Source organism: Marmota flaviventris, chromosome 11 (genome assembly GCF_047511675.1).
Source record: "Marmota flaviventris isolate mMarFla1 chromosome 11, mMarFla1.hap1, whole genome shotgun sequence".
NCBI lineage: Eukaryota > Metazoa > Chordata > Mammalia > Rodentia > Sciuridae > Marmota > Marmota flaviventris.
Window position 1 is genome coordinate 35,367,512 of NC_092508.1, and position 21,178 is coordinate 35,388,689.

Here is a 21,178-nt window from a genome sequence, read left to right on the forward strand (position 1 = left end):
GTCAGCTCTAAGCCATTTGCTCTTTCACACCAAAAATTGGATCTTTGAAACACAGGAGAATCTCTCAGTTTCTCCCCCTTCCTCTGAGCTACAAGAATGAAAGGATAAAACCTTTGGTAAGTCATAGAATCCTTTGTTTCCTCGGAGCTCTGTGAAATGAAGAAAGCATGTGAAGTTCATATCAGAGAGAGAAAGAGGAAGAGTTGTAGTGAGAGGTTTCAACTCAACTCAGGCGTTGAGGGGATCAGAATTTGAGAAATTCCACATTTTTTTTTGTCACTTAGTGCTTTTAATATGTGGTTAGCATAAAATATCCCATAAAATCTGTGGGCTTTAAGTGGCTCTCACAAATGTACAGCTTACACTTGGTGTGTGGGATGTGGGCCCTACACTGTGATGATACACGGAGCTTATAGAACAGTGTGTTGAAGAATCAGGGGCCCGTGTTCTCATTGGAGCTGTGTGCCCCGGATAACCCCATTGCATCTGTTTTTCTATGAATAATAAACCATATCTGTGCTATCCATGTCTAAAGCCTGTTTAAAGTATTCCGGTGAGAAAAACACATGAGAGAGCTTTCAGAACACAGCAGGAAAAATGGGGAAATGGAGTAAAAAGGGTTGGACAGCCTTTTTTGCCAAAAAACTGAGGGGAAAGAATGTTGAGAATTTCTTGCTGCCAACTGTCCTCAAAGCCTAACAACACTTCTGAGGCAAGGTGAGGGGTACAGGAGCACAGCATTGGGGTGCCCAGCAGAAGAGTAGGAAGCCCCTGAGGCATAAGTGATAGGGGAGGGGGCAGCCTGCCACTCTTCCTCCATCTTTGTCACCAAGGTGAAAGACCCCATTTAATAAGAAGAACCAGAGGACAAGAGAATGAGCTGCTTTTCAAATAGAAACCATCGTTCCTCCCTTCTTTCTGCTGAGGAACTCTTGCCATAGCCCCAACTATAATCAGGGATACTGCTAAGGTATAGATGTGGTTTGTCTCCCAAGGGTTCCTGTGCTAGAACCACTATAGCAGTGTTGAGGTGGTGAAACCTTTAAGAGGTGGGACCTAGAAGAAGGTAATGAAGTTGTGGGATCTTCTCTCTCATGAATGGATTAATGCTATCTTGTAGAAGTGAGTCAGGTCTTGTGAGACTGGATTAGCTCCCCAAAATGGATGCTATAAGCAAGATTGGCATCTCCCCTGGATCCCTTTTCTGCATGCACTTTTACCATTGTGATGACACCCACTATGAAGCCCTCACCAGAGCCAAACAGATGTAGCACCATGCTCTTCAAGCTCCAGAAACTCTTTTTTTAAAAAATAAACTTCCCAAGGTCAGGTATGTTGTTAGAGCAACACAAAAGAGACTAAGACATCTACCAAGTTTACATGCTAATCTTTTCCCTTATTCCTTTCTATTCCTTCTCTCTTACCTCTTTGTTACATTTGATTCTAATTGCCTTTTTCCTCATTATTATACAATATATCATACATTGAAAAAAGCGAACAACATATAAGTCCAGTTTAATACATAATTTTAAAGGAAATAATTTATTAACTTACTCAAATGGACAGATCACTGCCACATTCCTAGGACACCCATTCTGTCCTTTCTGAATCACAAATCTCTCTCTTACCTTAGAGTTAATTTCCTCTTGATATTTTTGATAATTTTATTTTTAAAAATATATTTACCACTTATATAATGCATTGCCAAAGAGTAAATTTTAGTTTTTCCTATTTTTCAACTTTGTATAAATTAAAAAATACTATATACATTTTTGTGTCATTTTTTTCCCTCTCAACATTGAGTTTGTAATCTCCTATCATCTCATTGCAAATATTTGTGGTTGGTTTATTTTGTTGCTGTATAGTATTCTGCTGTATGACCATACTCTAATTTACATATCTATTCTAGTAAAAGACATTTGAGTTATTTTCTGGTTCTGAATATAAATGGACCAAAATTTCTGGGCCATGGGAGAGTATCTCAAAACAGTGGTTATAAAGTGGTTATATCAATATATAGTCACACTACATCAAACATCTAGAAGAGCCAATTCAACTACTTTCTTGACAATACCTACTATGGTCCAATTTAAAAATTGTTGCCAAGGTTTTGAATGTGGGATGGAATAGATATCTCACTGGGCTTCAAATTTTCATTTTCTGATTTCCAGTTTGTTGTATTACATGGTAACCATCCCAAAGCTTTTCAGGATTGCTGGTCTCCACTCCTTTTCTTCTTCTTTTTAAAAAATTATTTATTTTTTAAACATTTTTAAATTAAAAAAATTTCTAATTAGTTATATATGACAGCAGATTGCATTTTGTTTCATTGCACACAAATGGAGCACACTTTTCATTTAAGTACACAATGCAGAGTTGCACCATTTGTGCAGTCATACATGTACCTAGGGTAATGATGTCATTCTCGTTCCACCATCTTACCTATCCCCATCTCCCCTGCCCTCCCCCCACCTTTTCCCAATCCAAATTTCCCCCATTCTTCCCATGTTCCCCTTCCCCTATTATGGATCAGCATCCACTTACCAGAGAGAACATTCGGCTTTGGTTTTTTGGGATTGGCTTACTTCGCTTAGTGTGATATTCTCCAACTCCATCCATTTACCTGCAAATGCCATAATTTTATTCTCTTTTAATAATAATTTTCCATTGGGTATATATACCACAGTCTCTTTCTCTACCCATTCATCTATTGAAGAATATCTAGGTTGGTTCCACAGTTTATCTATTGTGAATTGAGCTGCTATAAACATTGATATGGCTGCATCACTGTAGTATGCTGTTTTTAAGTCCTTTGGGTATAGACTGATACTGGAGTGAGATAGCTGGGTTAAATGGTGGTTCCAGTCCAAGTTTTTTAAGGAACCTCCATACTATTTTCCAGAGTGGTTGCACCAATTTGCAGTCCCACCAGCAATGTATGAGTATACCTTTTCCCCCACATCCTTGCCAACACTTATTGTTGCTTGTATTATTGATAATTGCCATTCTGACAGGAGTGAGATGAAATCTTAGAGTAATTTTGACTTGCATTTCTCTAGAGATGTTGAACATTTTTTTCATATTTTTGTTGATGGATTGTATATCTTCTTCTGAGAAGCATCTGTTCAGTTCCTTAGTCCATTTACTGACTGGGTTATTTGTTTTTTTGGTGTTAAGTTTTTTGAGTTCTTTATATACCTTGGAAATTAGTGCGCTATTTGATATGCATGTAGTAAAGATGTTCTCCCATTCTGTGGGCTCTCTCTTCACATTATTGATCTTTTAATCACTACCTCTAACCATGCACAAAACTCAACTCAAAGACCTACGAATTAGACTACAGACACTTCATCTAATAGAAGAAAAAGTAGGCCCAAATCTTCATCATGTTGAATTAGGTTCTGACTTCCTTAATCAGACTCCTAAAGCTTCAGAAATAAAATTAAGAATCGATAAATGGGATGGACCCACTCCTCTAATTCCCTTAATCCCTGGACTTCAGCCCTACTTACAGCTTCCACATGCTTTCTGTTGCCCCAGGTCTGTGCACATACACATTGCTGTCTTTGCCTCCCTCCTGTCTGGCCCACTTCCTCTCTGTCAGGTCTTCTGTTAGACATTGCATGCCTAGCCCTTCACACCCTCGCTATGTGCCCCCAGCACCTACTTCTTTGAGCTTTCTCCCATGCTAGGCTGTGAATTATCTGAGGGCAGAAACCAGGCCTCATTCTTCATTTATCTCCAACTCATAACACAGGACCTAGCTCACAGGGGGTGAAATGTGAGATTTGCCAAATGTCACAACTTAAATGACCCATAAGATACTCAAATGTTTACATTCAAAGAGGAACTGAGCTTCAATTGAAATGAAAATGTGCTGTTAAAAAAATGTACTGTAAATTGTTGAATTGGAAAAAATAAAACTAACTGGGTAGTTTCTATATCACATTATGGCCCTATGCTAGAGATTTTAACTCTCTATTCATACTGAATTTCCAGCTAAGACAAAATTAGCAATCATGTGACATATCATTTTACAACTAAGAAATTAAAGGTCCAAAGAAGTTGACATGACTATGATCACCAAGCTAGGTGAGATGAGATTGCCAGCGTCATCTCCTCAATATATCTTTTTCATCTCCATAGAAGTAGTTTGTTGCCAATTAAAGGGAAAATGGTTTTTAAGCTGAAATAATGTAAGGTACATGCAAAGGAACTCAGTGAGGTATGGCAAACTTGTAATGTCTGTGTGTGCTATATAAGCTGTATTGAATAGGAGCCATAAATTGTTAAGATTCAAAGTCGCTCAAAATATCTGGTTTTCCATTCTGAACAGACAGTGTTTGTTCTAAAAAGCACTTGTCTGAAGGGCGGGCTGTGAGCTCTGGTTCAGGTAGTTCTTGGAAGTGGCTTCCTGGTCTCTGAGTCATCAAATGTTCTTGTTCATCTCTGGGGTCCACTGCTGGCTGCCCACATGAGGTCCAATGGCTTAGGGGAGGGGTCATCCTAAGCTTCTCTGAGCAGGGGCTAACTGGTTAACTAACCCTGCACACACCGTTGTGAGGACACAAGTGAAAAGGCACCTCAGTGAATATCAGGATCAGAGATGGATGACAGAATGCTGCCTGTCAGATTTGGTGACATATCCATCATTGTCACACAATTAGGTGGATTTCAAGCAGAAAGAAAAAGTTTTCTAAATTATCAACTGACCAGTTCAAGCACAGCTGAGCTCCTTAATCATATTGCTTTATGGTCTTCTTGAATTTCACATTTGATTCCAAAGAGATGTTGTCCAGCTACCTTAACCCCAGGAAAAATGACTGAACAAGACTCTTAGGGAGAAACATGCCTAGAGAATGCCAGGGGCTCTTTAGTTGTAGTAGAACTTTATGCTATGAGTGCATTTAAATAGTGCAATAATCAAGATGTGGCTTTGGTTACCTGCTGGTACCTTGACATTAGATGGACTATTCTACTAATTACTCCAATTGAGCTCTGCCTACTTGACTTTTTGAGTTCCCTGATTTAGAATGTTTGAGATGAAGTGTTTGCTTTTCCAGCTTCTGCCTCTGTCCTACAGCAAGCAAAGAAAGAAGCCACAAGCCATAAACAACATAATGAGATATACTTTTTGCCCTGATGGTACTAAAAAACTTGATATAAGTATTTTTTTTAAAAAAATCATTATAGTGTTTCATTCTTGATTCAAGGTGCCACTATTCTTGGAGATGGTCAGACAAAAGTGATAAGTACCGTACAAATGTAGCATAATAAAATATTAAGTAATAACATAATCATAATATAGAGTTAAGAATGTATATCCGGATTGTATTAAATGAAAAAAAAAATGAAAAGATGATTGCAACTGCTAGGTTACATTCTGCTCAGAGTTTTAGAGTTATTATATCAAATCCAAATGATTGAGTTCCTTTCTTCCTTTCTTGGACACCTCATAATACACCTTAACAGAAGTACCACCCCATGTAATCATTGTGTGACAGCCCTTGCCAATATCACCCAGTAGATTTTCTCCAAGAAAGTGAACACAGAGGTCAAAATCTTTTTTCATTTTAAGACCCCCTTTTGATATCACTGCTACACTGACATCCTCCTCATCAACCCAGCCCTCCAAGTTCTCAGTTTCAGTGTGCATATTCCTCTGCAAGCCAATTGGAATTTGGCCTGGAAAAAAAGACATATGGGTCTGCATGAGGTTATAAAACCTGACTTGGAAATCCACAGCTTCTTATAAAAACACCATTTTTTATATAAATGTACCATTTTAAGGAAGATGGTTACTAAGCAACCTGACTTAAATTATTATGAGAAATAAGAGGAATTTCTTCCATTAGGTCTGTTTTTACTTAGGTCAAAAGTTTTTTACTTGGGTTGGTTTTGAATCTTTTTTCCATCCTTCTTCTTAAAACACATATTCTGTGTGCCAGTTAAATATTGGGTACTAGACTAAGTGGTGCTATGGACAAAAAGTGGAGATGGGCCAGGTATGGTGGCACATGGTTGCAATTCCAGCTACTTAGGAGGCTGAGGCAAGTTCAAGGCCAGCCTGGAAAACCTTTTTTTTTTTTTTTTTTTTTGTACTGGGTATTGAACTCAGGGGCACTTCGCCACTAAGCCACATTCCCAACCCTATTTTGTATTTTATTTTGAAACAGGGTCTCACTGAGTTGCTTAGCTCCTTGCTGAGGCTGGCTTTTGAACTCATCATCCTCCTGCCTCAGCCTCCTGAGCCCCTGGGATTACAGGCATGTGCTACCGTGCCCAGCCCTGGAAAACTTAGCAAGACACTGTCTCAAAATCAAATTTAGAAAAAGGTCTAGGGATGTGTGATTGGCCTAACAATGTGCAAGGACCTGGGTTCAATCCCTAGTACTACTAAAAAGAAAAAAGAAAAAAAAAAGTGGAGGTGAATTCTCCTAGATACTATATCCTCAAGGAACTAAGGAAGGGGGAATTTCAGGGATCTTTGGAATCAGTCACAGAAAACTATTTAAATTGCTGAATTTCACAGGGAATTTCATATTAGTGTACAAGTCAAAGGTTAGACATGTACACCAACCTCATGAGGGTTGAGCCCTGATTTGGAGGGACAAGAGAAACAAGGACAGCGTTTCTTTTCATTCTTTTGGGTATACAGCAAGGAATGGAATTGCTGGATTGTATGGCAAATCCTTTGTGTAACTTTTTGAGGAACTATCAAATCGTTTTCCACAGAAACTGCATCATTTACATTCATTTACATCATTTTACATTCCCACCAGCAATGTACTCATTTCTGTACGTCCTTGCCTCCACAAGTGTTGTTTCTCATATATTTTTTTTAATTATGGCTATCTTAATGAACTTGCTGGAGACTCAGATTTCAGAGTTAGCCTAAGAGGTATAGTAATAGAGTCCATGACAGTTAGTGCTGTGGCAAAGTGAAAACAGAAACAAAAAAGGATGAGACATGGAATCATGGAGAAAGTCTACTTACCAAATTCAGCTTTGGCTATGGAGTCTTTTATATTCACTTTGCCTTTCCTGCCCAGAAACTATCACAGACTTCCCAAGTCCCATGTTCTCCTTTCTCTCTAAGGTCATAGGATATCTTTTGTTATGCTTCACTTGATCATTAGTTTTATATTGCTATTGCAATTTTTGCTTTCTATCATTACTCACTCATTCTTCCATATTGATTCTTTCACTCTTCTCTCCCCAGGTAAACTCTGGGCTCTTAAAGGATCCAGAGACACTTGTTCTCCCCGAAATAATGTTTTTTCATGGAATGAATGTGCAATAATATTTGTTGATTTGTTATGAATACCAGATTCTATTAAAGATTGGAATAATTTTATAAGCTGCTCACGGGTATGCCTCTTTAAGCTTTCTTGTTCCGTGTCATTAATTTTGTCTATTTATGTCTTGTATGAAATAGTTTTTGTGTCAGCATAGATGGGGACAAGTCATCTATGGCATATGTTTTTTTTTTCTAATAAGTCCATTCATTCATTACCATTAATGATTTCTTTCCTAAGATTATGAAGAAACTGGAGAGACATGACAATGAGTGTCAATGCTTTTTTAAAAAAGAAAATATCATTTTCAATCTAAAAGATCATTAGCAATACAATGATAAAAGTAAAACTTGAAACTTAAAATAATGTATCATTACTGCTCTGAGAGGTCTAAGATAACAAATTGGAAAATTTGTCTAAAATAATTGCAGGAGAAAGATTGTTATTACCTGCTTTTGTGAGAGAAACAAAGGAAATGACTATTGTTCTTGAGGTAGATATAATTTGTGTGCAGCTGGAAATTAATGATATTACAAGATATAATTGCAGAATGTCTTAATTTCATCACGTAATTATCTTCTTTCAGCAATATAGTATATTATCATGGTAAAAATTTAATCTATGGAGTTCAAAACAGACAAAAGATTTATTAAGATTTTTTCCCTTATGAGAAGGTGAACAATCAGAGAGAGCAAAATACATACAAAAGAAGCTTTTATTACAGAACTAAAAGCTCAAGACAACAGAAATCAATCATAAAATGCCAAAAAAATATTACTGCTTTGCTTCAGTATTTATCTCTTTGAGGCATTTGCCATTGATAATGGTCATTTAGGTTTCATTGCTAGGCTCCTCTAGAGAAACTGAGAGGCAAAGACAGGAAGCAGGGACTAACAATTATGGCAAAGTTTTATCTCAGCTTCAGTGATAACTTAAGACCATCCATGAATTGGGAAACTTTTGGGGTCTGCATGCCTTCTGTTTAGGGTGGATGCTATGTGGGCCTTCTTAAGGCACCATATGAGTCATCAGGCTAGGAAAATTCCTAAATTCCCAAGATGATATTATTGAAAATGGCCATCTCAAGGTTGAGAGGTAGCTTACTAGAAAAAGCGCTGGATTAGGAATCAAAGGATCTGAGTTGTCCTTCTAGCTCTTTTGCCAAAGTAACTCTGTGGCATAGAAAATGCAGCAAACTGCTTCTCTGCTTTCTCTTTTTGAAAAGATAGGAATGTGTTACACCAAGGGTGGCAGGTGAGTTTGACCTCTGCACCAGCCTTCCAATTGGAGCCCTTCCTGGAGCACTTTGTTGAGAAGGATTCTGAAACTACACTTGGGCTCAGTAGGAAAGACACATGCCTGTGTTTGACACTGTGTGTAGGTAATGGAGAATGGCTGCGCTGTGCTGTGTGCTTGTCACTTGTGAAACTCTGTACTCAAGAGGTGTCTGCAAAGGTCCACTTTTGAATCTGAAAGGCTTATTTATGACTGTTTGGGGGACCTCCAGGTCCCCTCATCATCTTATCTTCTTTTCTGATTATCAGGCTGAGGCTGATTGCTGTTCCCTGGAAGCCCACTGGCTGCTCTAGGGGGTTTTTAATGTAATCCTTCTGCCTGCCTTGTTTTGTAATTTAATTCAACACATTTTCTGTGTGCTAGGCTGTCTGCTATGAGGCTGCAGTTGCCCCGAAATGGTTTGGGGATCCATCCTCCACTGAGAACAGCCCAAAAGAATCACAGTGGTTCTAGCTGAGAGGCAAAGGGCTCCTGGCGGTTCATCAGCAAGCAGCTCAGCCAGGTTCTTTTGATAACAAACTCTTTCAAGGTCACTCTCAGCAGGGGGCAGGGGAAAAATGCAATAAGGAATCATGCTGAGTTCAAGACAAAAAAAAATGAAAGAAGGCTGGGCCTCTTGAGTTTAGAATCTGAGGAAAAACAAAGCACTCTGATCCTTTCCCAGAGCCTCTTCCCAGAGCCTCTCCTTGTCCCAGAGCTGAACACAGCTTAACAGAGCCTCACTGACTTCTGATATCAGACCCTTCCAACACACACCTCTCTTTCCACCTGGAATGGATCTCTTATAGTCCCAAAGATCCTTGACAGCTCTCCTTGTTGTTGGTCAAAGCAATAAAGACACTAGCATCACTGACCCTGCAGACTTCTTGCCGATTCAGTGATCTTCTTTTACACTTAAGGAAGTTCCTAGGGCTTCAGTCCCTGGAAACCTTCCTTGTTCCTGACCTGGTTCTTACTGTCCCATGTTATGTGCCTGAGACAACCCTCACTGGCCTGCTGGAAGGAGACAGGAGGACTTAAGGGGCTGCTGGTCTGGCAGACTTGGAAGATGGGCTGCCTGCCTGGAGAGATAGCAGTGATACTTGGAAGGAAGGGACAGGTTTAGTTGCATTTTTTAATAAAGACTACTAAATATTGATGACTGATCATACATGAGGAGCAGGTGGACCTGTAGGGAGGATGATTGCTGTTGTCAGGAGGTAAGAATGGCTGAGTGACTGAGATGACACTATTGAGAATGGAAGTGAACAGGGGAAAAGACCAGAAGTGAGGGTAGCTGAGAAAATACCCAAACACGGCAAAGACTTGATTTTCTGTTTGTTTGTGTTTTTTTTTTTAAATACCAACTATATACACGTGTTCTATTTAGTGTGATTTTTTTTAAAGCATTTTATTTAAAAATCTTTTTGAGATGTTAAGACATCTAATCTTAATCTAATCTTGTTCTCCCAGTCAAAACAGCACTAGAAAAAGCACCCAGGCTAGTCCAAATTTATTCATTGAAGCTTAGCCAGATCACTGCAAGGACTAGGGGGGGCTTGATGCACTAGTATTCCTGCAACCCTACAAAGCCCTGGGTGGGGACTGACTGTACATGTGCCACTATTTCCCCCTCATCCAGTATAACAAAAATAACATAGGGACTGGTACATGGCAAATGCTTAACCAGGGAATTATTTAGTCCAGTTTCTTTTTACATATCCAAAAACTAAAGCACAGAGTAGTGAAAAGACTAGGTTGCAGGCCACAGCTGGATTGGCAGAATGAGATCTAGAAACCAACTATCCTGAGTTCCCAGTCAAGATTTCTTCCTACTACCTCAATTTGTCACAAAATAACTCCAAGAACAGTGAGATTCCCCTCCACACCATTTGCAGATAGGGTACTGTGGGAAATTGGTCCACCTTCTAACTTGGAAGCCCCAGACACCCAGCCCAGGCCAGAGTCAAGGGCTTCTAGAGTTGGTAACTTTTAGAGGCCTTGGGACTGTGGCTGTTCTGGGGGAGATGGGGACTCTGGCAACACTAGCTGGCAGAAGGTACAAAGAGTGGTTGTGTCTGGGTCCCATGGGAGCTCTGGTTGGGCCAGGGAGGAGGTTCCCAAAGAAGCAAAGATGAGAGATTTGATGGCAGAGATGGGGGAGAGTATTGATAAGGCTGCTATTGTCATTTCTGTGGACAGGATGTTCCTAGGTAGGGGTTTTATTTGTAGGAAACTACAATAGTTTACCATGAAAAAAAGCATCATGCTTATTTAAGCCATCTTATGGGGCATTTAGTGAAGCTTTACCATGTGACATTGTGCAGAGTGCTGGACATATTTTCATTTTGTTCTTACAAGATGATTGGAACAGATGATATCACTGAGAGAGAGTGAAAGAGCCAGAGACAAGCAGCTAGGCACAACCCTGGCTAAAACCTAGCTCCTTCTCCTGCACTGTGCAGATTTGCAGATAACTGAGACCCTGATAATTTGACTTGCCTTTGTCTTCATATAGTCTCTGTCAGAGGACCAGTCCTGTAAAGCAGTGGGCTTCAGGAAGAAATGACATATAACATAAGCATTTCAACAACTGCCTAATACTTGAGATTCTCTCATTGGAGAGGGGCCCCACTTCTTGGAGCGATAGGTGGTAGAGTATAGATGGGAAAAAAAAAATCAGGAATTTTCACTCCTCCACTTTCTTTCAATTATCAGGAGCCCACACCAGTGAAAACCAGCTGCCCTGACTTACTTTACTCACTCTCTCCTCACAAAAAGATGCCAGTTTTCATTCAATCAACAAATAGTTATTATACTCTGATGAGAGATGATGATATGTATCAAAAAGACTTTTAAAATGTTCATTTCTTTGGAACAATTATTTTACTTCTGTGATTTTTATTAGGAAATAGTCATGGACTTTGTTGTAAGGGCATTCAATTTCAATATAAAAGATTTTAAAACTTAAGTGAAAAAATAAAAAAATAGGATACTATGATATATAGTATTATTTAAATGAAATGATAGATTGCATATATACACATATTTGTATATATGTGTATATATTTAATTTAGTAGACTTTGTTTTTAGAGTAACTTTACATTCACAGCAAAACGAACAGGAAGTACAGAGTCCCCATTTATCTCCTGCCCCTCACAGCCACAGCGTCCCCCATGATCAACATCCTTCACAGCAGTGATCCATTTGTTACAACAGATGAGCCTACATTGACACATCATTATCACCCCAAATCCATTGTTTGCATTAGGATTCACTCTTGGTGGTATACATTCTGTGAGTGTGACAAATGTATAAGCATGTGTATGTACCCTTGTAAAACATTATATTTTTAAAATAGGAAAATGTCCTTTAAAGCATTAATATTTATATCTGGATTACAGAAATACAGAAGAATATCTGTCCTGGAAATCTCTCAAGTGTAAAAGATGCAGCAAGTCTTCAGCTTTGGGAAAGTCTAACTCTTGAACCACTTGCGCTTACCTGCATTGTTCTTAATACTCTTTTTAAGTCTTTTCCTACTTGATTCTACCTTTGCAAACAAGATCACATAAGGTACCACCTCATGAGGATACTATTTGCTGTCCAATACTAGCATTTTAGCTACATTTACCCTCCTTGTCTATTTAGTAGAGACTGTGGTATTGCTGAAATAGTTTATCACTTTTGCACTTATTACTTTATTAATATAAAAAGAAAGAAGAAATGAAAGTGTGGATACTACTAATATGAACAAGCCTCTATTCTCTAGTATAATTGGGGATAAAGATGGATATTTTTAATCAAAATCTATAACCTTATTTGGAAATTCATTGGACAACTAATTTAACTCTGTATTCATAGGTGAAAGAAAATAATAAAATTAAAGAACAGGTACAATGATACAATTAGATAAGCAAAGCAATTAATGGCATAAATTGGGAAGACTGGGATAAAACTATATTTGTTGATGGCATGATTATCTCTCTAAAAACTCAGAGGACTCAATGAAAAAAACATTACAGTAGTAAGAAAATATATAAAGTAATAAATTATAAAACCAACATACATAAATTGGTATATAAAAATAATAACCACTTAGAGAATAAAATGTGAGAGAGACTCCATTTTACAACAACAAAACAAAGTAAACTATAAACCTAGATAGCAAGAAATGTCTAAACCCATACATAAGTAACACCATAAAATATTTCTTAGAGACAATAACATAGATATACATAGAAAAACACACCACATTTCAGATAGGAAGATTTAACATCCTAAGATATAAATTTTTCTTCAATGAGTTTATAAATTGAATACAGTTCAAATAAAAATAGCAATACCATGAGTATTATTTTTCCTGGAGCTTTTTTTTTTTTTTTTCAATTTCTAGTTGATTATACATTTGGAAGAATGAAAAAGAATAGCCCGAAAAAGGTTAGAAAGAAAAGCAATGGTGTAGGGAGGAATATTACTACTAAATAATAAATGTGCAACATTACATTAGGTTGTAATGATTCATACTTAAAATTATGTGGTATCAACTTATGAGTAGATAGACACATGAATGAATAGGTAGAAAAATTCAATGATAGATTCAAATACATTGGGAATTCAGTATGTAATAGCGGCAACACCCAAAATCAGAGAAGAAAAATGGAATTTTAAATAAGAAGTGTTGTAATAAGAGATGATTGAATTTTAAACAAGAGGCATAGTTTTAATAACTTGGGGATGAAAAAAAAACCTTTTCTAAATGTGATTTGAAAACCACAGTCAATAAGGGAAAAGATCAATAGATTTTTAATATCCATAGATAAAAATTAAAAATACTCTTGGAAGAGAAAAATAAAATAATTAATCAAAAAACATTTAAAACTTACATCACATCAGAGTCAAAGACAAGTGTCAAATTTGGGGAAATATTAATTATCTATATCATAAAATTGGCTGATATCTAATATTTAAAACCAAAGGAAATATACCAATAGATCTATAGAAAATATACTTTCATCTAATGTTAGATAAATAGTTCACAAAAATAACTGCAAATGCCCTTAAACACAGGGAAAGATGCTCAGCGCTGCTTATGATATTGTTATAGGGCTGGGAAACTGAGGCAACACAAAGACACCCCCCACTCTTTCTTTTTTTTCTTTCTTTTTTGAGAGAGAGAGAGAGAGAGAATTTTTTTAATATTTATTTTTTAGTTTTCGGCGGACACACATCTTTGTTTGTATGAGCTGCTGAGGGTCGAACCAGGGCCGCACGCATGCCAGGCGAGCGTGCTACCGCTTGAGCCACATCCCCAGCCCATCCGCCCCCCCCCCCCCCCCACTCTTTCAAACCTCAATTCTTGTGATCAAGTCAGGGTAATTTCAGACAAGTCACTCAGTAACAGACATGGATTTACTGAAGGGGTAGAAAAAGTGAAAGGGGACACTCTCAATGAAGAAAGTGGGTCCTCTCAGAGAAGAGAGGGATAGCATGCCTCTCCTGGACTCCAGTTTTATTACTGGGTTCCAGAGAAGTTTCCAGAAGTTCCAGGAAACTTTCAGAAGTTTCCTTCCCAGGTCCACCTCTTGACTGATAGCAGGATGACATCAGACTTATGAGTCCCCATTGCCATGACCAATCTAGGTCACTTTGGTCCATGCTGACAGTTTTAATTGGAACTTGTTCTTACAGATTTTATGGTTAGGGAGTATTATCCTTATCTCCCTGAATTCTGGAATCTTGTCTGTGTAAAGGTCACAAAAGATCTCCCCTTTTATCAGAATTATTTCAGGCTTCAGACAACAGGTAGTTTGCTGAGAAACGTGACATATCCTGACCACTTAAGTCAGACAGAGCTGCAGGTACATGTTTTTCAAAGGTGAATGTCTGTAGGGGTGGGGTGGGGGCGCTGGGGTTGTGGCTCAGTGGTAGCGCACTTGCCTAGCAGGCATGATGCACTTAGTTAGATTTTGAGCACCACATACAAATAAATAAAAATAAAAGTCCATTAACAACTAATTAAAAAAAAAAAGAAAGAAAGTATGTGGGGGTCAGCACAGTGGGTCGATTTAGTAGAATTATTCCCTTAATCTCATGTTCCCACCATTCATGTCTATCTGTCCCCTATCAATATAAAAATGCAAATTAGGGGCTGGGGCTAATTGTAGCTTAGTGGTAGAGCACTTGCTTTGCACATGTGAGGCACTGGGTTCGATCCTCACAGCACCACATAAAAATAAATAAAGATATTGTGTCCATTTACAACTAAAAAAATATTAAAAAAAATATTTTTAAAAATGCCAATTAAAGGCATATCAACTAGCATTTCTCATCTATCATATAGCAACAATGCAAAAGGTTAACAAGATATTCTTTGATGTTTATAGAAATATAATTAAGAACTAATATACAAACATGCATACACACATTCTTCTTCATATGAAAAATTAAAAATGGAATAATAAACCCAAGGCCCATGAATACTCACATGGTGAGGCAGGAAAGAGGGTTAGTGAACAGGTCTGGAAATCAGTCTTTTCTGAATAAACCTTGTTATTATAGTTTTAATATCAGAATCATGTGAATGTTTTACATAATGATAAGGTAAAATGAATCAAAATGATAAAAGAAATCCTGAAATGCAAAAGAAATCAACTATATCTCTACTTGGTCAACTAGAATTATTTGAAGATATTTAAAGCACAATATTTTGATAGTATAAGGCATATAGATATATCCTATGGTAAAAAATACTGCAAAGTAATAATTATATTCTCAATATTGCTATGGTTATTTTATATACACATACACATTCACACATACTTTTGCTACATTAAAAATAATCTACCTACAAAAATGCCCCATATAATTTTATAGGCAATTTTTGATCAGATATTCAAGAAGTTGTTAATTCTAGCCATATGTAAGATCTTCCGAAAAAGAAGCCAATTGGGGGACATCTTCCCCTCTTGTTATAGTAGAATAATAGCTCCCCAAAGATATCCATGTTCTAATCTGTAGACCCTGTGAATATTTGTTTTAGCAAAGGGACTTTGCAGATGTGATTATATGATCTGGAGATAGGGATGCTATCCTGGATAATTATCCTGGATTATCTGAGTGGATTAGGCTGTGACTTTATCTTATAAAGATATTTACCTTATTCTTTCTTTCTTTCTTTCTTTTTTAATCTGACTTACTTCATGATGTATAGAATAGCAGTTTTCTGGCTGTGCCTAAACCTGAGTTACTCCATTTTGTAATCCAATAGTTTGCCATAAACTATTCCATTTGAGTTTAAGTGCTGAAGTAAAACAATCCCATACCTTGTTTGTACAAGTAGACAACCACCATCTGCCTAGTATAACCATAAGGCATGAATTGATAATTTAATCATGTTAATAAAAATGACCACTTGTGGACTTATCAAATTAATCAGAAGCACATGGATGCATGAATGTATCAAACTCAAATAGGAAAAAACAGGCCCATGAGATTACTGAACACACTAGAGCACTCAAGGAAGCAACCCCTTCACTAGAAGTATCCTCACCTGGTCAGTTGGTCACTCATTAAGAGCCTTGCCCAGGAAAAATGTCATGATGATGAACCTTTGATTTCCTGTCCTATTGGGCTTCACAGAGCACAGTTTCTTCTGCCTGTGATGACATGCATTACCCACTCTAATCTGACATTCTGAAATTGAAACTGAAACTACTTTGACAACTCTGCTGAACTGGTTCACTCAAATCCTTTTCTGACACCTACAATGACTTTGAGTTTGCATTCATCTCTCTTTCTGACTATGCTCTTGACTCAGCATCCTGTAACTCTGAAGCCATTTAACCATTTCTTAGAATTTCTGTGGTATATTTATGCACATTCATATATATGAAGTATGATGTGTGACTTGAGTATTATAAGAATTTAATCCTGGAATAAAAGAACTTGTGATTGCCCAGCTTATCACTACCAAGTGACCCACAAGTATTCAGTGAATTGCCACTGATGAAAGTCGTGTAGCCTGTGAATTTATTGTTATTCAATAAACGCTAACATTGTAGAAAGATACAAATATGTTTGGTCTATGATAAGGACACAGATTGTTCATGACCTGGGTTCAATGTAATCACACGTGTCTTTATAAGTCAGAGTGAAGGAAGAAGATGGGACCACTGGAAATCTCTGAGTGATGTTATTCTGGCTGGAAGGGACCATGAGCCAAAGAATGCAGGCAGCCTCTAGAAGACAGAAGGGCAAAATAAACAAAATCAACAACTTTCTCCCATAGCCTCTGGAGTGAGCAGTGTGGCCCTGGTAGCACCTTAATTGTAGCCAGTGAGATTCATTCCAGAACTTCAAGATAATAAATTCATATTGTTTCAAGTCACTAAGTTTGCAGTAAATTGTTACAGCATCATTAGAAACAAACATATCCCTGTATCTTTTAAAAGATTAGCATATCCTGGTTACCAAAATCAAAGACAATATGAGAAAGTACATAATTGATCTTGTTCTTGAAAAAAGGTACAAACACTCTAAACAAAACATTGGCAAAACAAATTTAGTATTTTTTTTAAAAAAGTTCTCATTATCATGTTGGGTTTATCTCAAGCATATGAGGACATTTTATCATTATGAAAGTTATTAAAGTAATTCACCACCATAACAAATTGAAAAAAGCCACAAGATAATCTTAATAGGTTAAATAATGCATTCAATAAAATTTAAAATACATTTATGATTAAAAACTAAAAACTCTTGGGCTATAATGGAATAATTATATCTTTCATTACAAATAACCATAAATCTAAGCAAAATACATTTGTTACTGTTTTCAGATGTTGGGTGAAAGTAACACATGACTATGATACCTGAGAGAAGAAACTAAAATAAGGAGAGCCCCATAGTCATTTGCTTTGAGACACTTTCTAGATCCGCACAGGGACAGCAGGCTCAGAAAGAGCACAGCAGTCTTGCTGAATCAAGGAGAGAGAGATTCAAGTTCAGGGTCCCTGAGCTGGTTGAAATTTACAGAGCAGAATACCAGAGGAGGGAGCTACAGAATAGGCCTGGATACTACACAGGGGGTTCTTTGAGTCTAGGGTCAATAGTAAGCTATGCATATGCAGAGTGAGATTCCATAAGCCTGATTGAAAAAAGAATGGTCAGGAAAGTACTGGTGGAACTACTAGCAAGCAGAACAATTAGTGGAGCTCACAAGGGTTAAGAGGCATTTGAGTTCAAATCAACCAAAATGAGGAGACATCACTGAATGCTCTGGACACTTGTAGGGACCCCAGAAAGGGACTCAGCTGGCCTTAACACAAAGGCTATACCAGACCCATCCTAACAAAGCTTAAAGGCAATCCTCAAAAACATCAAGTAGACTTATAAGTAACTAAATGCCTCCCACCACTAAAGAAAGTCAGTAAAATTCTTAACATCAAAAATGTAACATTCACAATGTCCAGTATTTAATGAAATTGCTAAACAAATGGAAAAAAAACCAGGATGATGGCATTCTTATTCAAGAGGCAAATCAGTTAATAGAAACAGACCCAGCAACCAAAGGGATGATGGAAGTAGTAAATAAAAACTTTATAAATACTTTCAAGGAGTTGAAGAAAACATAAATATATTGAAGGAACAAAAGACATCATAATGAAGAAAGGGAAACTATAAGAAAGGATTTGTAGAAATTACAGAGCTAAAACAATACACTATCCAAAACAGAGTATTGATTGGATAGCATTCACAAATTAGACACTGTTGAAAAAAAATCAGTGAACTTGAAAAGAGGCAATAGAATGTATACCAAACTGAAGTTCAAAAAGAAAAACAGAAAAAACTTGCAGAAATAATAAACAGCACCTCAAAAATAATAAACAAAGAGGACAATATCAAAAGGAGAAGAGATATATTGGGGCAGGAAAACTGTGAAAAAGAAAAAGTAGAACAATATTTTGAACTGAATGATAAGAAACTCAAAACAAAGTTTGTCAGTTGTAGTTATAGCAATGTGTTGAGAGAAATATGTAGCTCATGCTTTTTTTTTTTTTTGAACCTGGGGATACTCTACCATTGAGCTATATTCCCACCTCTTTTATTTTTTGAGACAAAGTATCATTAAGTTACCCAAACTAACCTCTAATTTGTGATTCTCTTGCCTTGATCTCCCAGTCCCCAAGTCTGGGGACAGGCATGTGTCACTGTGCCTGGCTTAGCTCTGCTTGTATTTGAAAAAGGCATCTTTAAAAATAATTGTCTGAGTTACCAACTTAAAAATCTTGAAAAAGTAGAGGCAAATTAAACCCAAAATTAATAAAAAAGAGAGCAGAAATAAAATAAGAAGCTGACAGATGATAGAGAAAAATCAATGAAATAAAAAAATTGGTTCTTTGAAAGAATAATAAAATTGAAAAACTCCAACAAGACTGAAAATAAAACCCAAAACAAATTGCCAATATTTGGAATAAATGAATAATAATTATTATAGAGCCTATGAACATTAAAATAGTAATAAGAATATTATGAAAATATATGCAATGAATTTGACAATTTATATGAAATGGAGAATTCCTTGAAATACAAAAATTATTGAAATGAATACCAGGTGAAATAGAAAATCCAAGTACTCCTATATCCATTAGATTTAATTTGAATTAAAAACATAGTGAAAATTTCAAATTTACAGTATATAATTTGAATAATATAACTCACCTATGAGACCAGTATAACCCTTGCTCCAAAACCAGAAAAAAACATTAAAAGCAAAACACTATGTTGCTCATGAATATTAATGCAAATATCCTATGAAAACATTAACAAATTTAATCCTGCAATATGAGAAAAGGATGCTACTTCATGACCACATTTAATTCATACCAGGAATTCATGGTTGGTTTAACATTCTAAAATAAATTAATGTAAAACACATATTAATATAATTGTGTCAATAGTATAAAGAAGACATTCTATTCCTGAATTAAAAAAAAAAAAACAGCTCTCAGAAAATTGGGATCAGAAAAGAATTTCTCATTCTGATGGAAGATATCTATGAAGAACTACAGCTAACATTGTGCTTACCAATGAAAGATTGAACACATTTCTCTAGAGAAGGAGAGCAAGGAAAGATAATCAATACCATCACTTCTATTCAACATTACATTTCTGCTTCTACTCCATGCAATAAAACAAAACAAACAAACAGAAATATGAATAGGAAGGTAAACAGAAAAACTCGCCTTCATTTGTAGACAACATAAATGTGTCTGTAGAAAATCCTAGAGTCTAGGCCGCGGGGAGATGGAGCGAGTGCACTGACACCGGTACATAGGTGTAGACCTGCGTGTCCTTGGGCTAGACAGTGGGACATCCAGCTTCTGATTGGGAACTACCTTTGAACCAACTTTGAGCTAGCGACGAAAGAACAAATTAAAAATGGGTGATGTTGAGAAAGGCAAGAAGATTTTTGTGCAGAAGTGTGCCCAGTGCCACACCGTGGAAAAGGGAGGCAAGCATAAGACCGGACCAAATCTCCATGGACTGTTTGGGCAGAAGACAGGTCAGGCTGCTGGGTTCTCTTATACAAATGCCAACAAGAACAGAGGCATCACCTAGGAAGAGGATACACTGGTGGAGTATTTGGAGAATCCCAAAAAGTACATCCCTAGAACAAAAATGATCTTCGCTGCATTAAGAAGAAGGGAGAAAGGGTAGACCTGATAGCTTACCTCAAAAAAGCCACTAATGAGTAATAGCTACTGCCTTATTTATTACCAAACAGAAATTTCTCTTGGTTTTTTTATGTGTACCATAATTTAATTTATGTGATACACCAGAAATCAGATCATGAATGACTGACAAAATTATTTTTGTTGGACAATCCTGATTTAAGTAAAACTGACCTGTGGTTAAATTAATATTTTGGTTATATTCTCACTTCAGTAAATTTTATCAGTTTCCCCCTTTTAAAGTTATGGTTGGACTTAATTAGTAATGTTCAGTATTTCACAAAAATGGTGAATGACATCTGAAAACTGGTTTTATATTTAGGTTTATAGAACTGATTATGTGAATATGTTTAAATATGGGGAAAATCTCTTCACTCTCTCAGAACCAAGCATGATTCACATTTGTTTCAATTTGTGTTCATTAGCCTATTAAAGGCAGTGGTTGAAGATAAGGAAGCAGTGTCTACTTTATATTTTTGTTGACCATGCCAATTTAATTAGGATTCCATGTATCTAAAATGCTGTTCTTTCCTTATGGAAAGGCATTTTAGTGTGGTTTATGTATGATATTAAATAAAGAATATTTAACACTTCTCACATTTTATAGTTGATCTATAAGTTCAGATGCTTTTAAGTCAGCATAATACAATCACAAGTTAGACTTTATTTTCTAAGACTAAGTTATCATGCAGGATTGTTTTTAAACAACTATTCAGAAAAAGTACTATGGAACATCTAGGTGGTTGGTAGTGGTGCTTTTTGCCAACTTATTAGATGGAAAGATTAAGGTAAAAGAGATATATCCATCAGTTAAAATTTATAAAATATGTTACCATAAGATTTAAAATAATTAAGAACAATCACAGATC

General features: G+C 36.7%; 1 pseudogene; it reads left to right on the forward strand.

Moving 5' to 3' along the window:
- Nucleotides 1-20,016: 20,016 nt before the first annotated feature.
- LOC114083784 (cytochrome c, somatic pseudogene) lies at nt 20,017-20,379 on the forward strand (annotated as a pseudogene).
- The last annotated feature ends 799 nt before the right edge of the window (nt 20,380-21,178 follow it).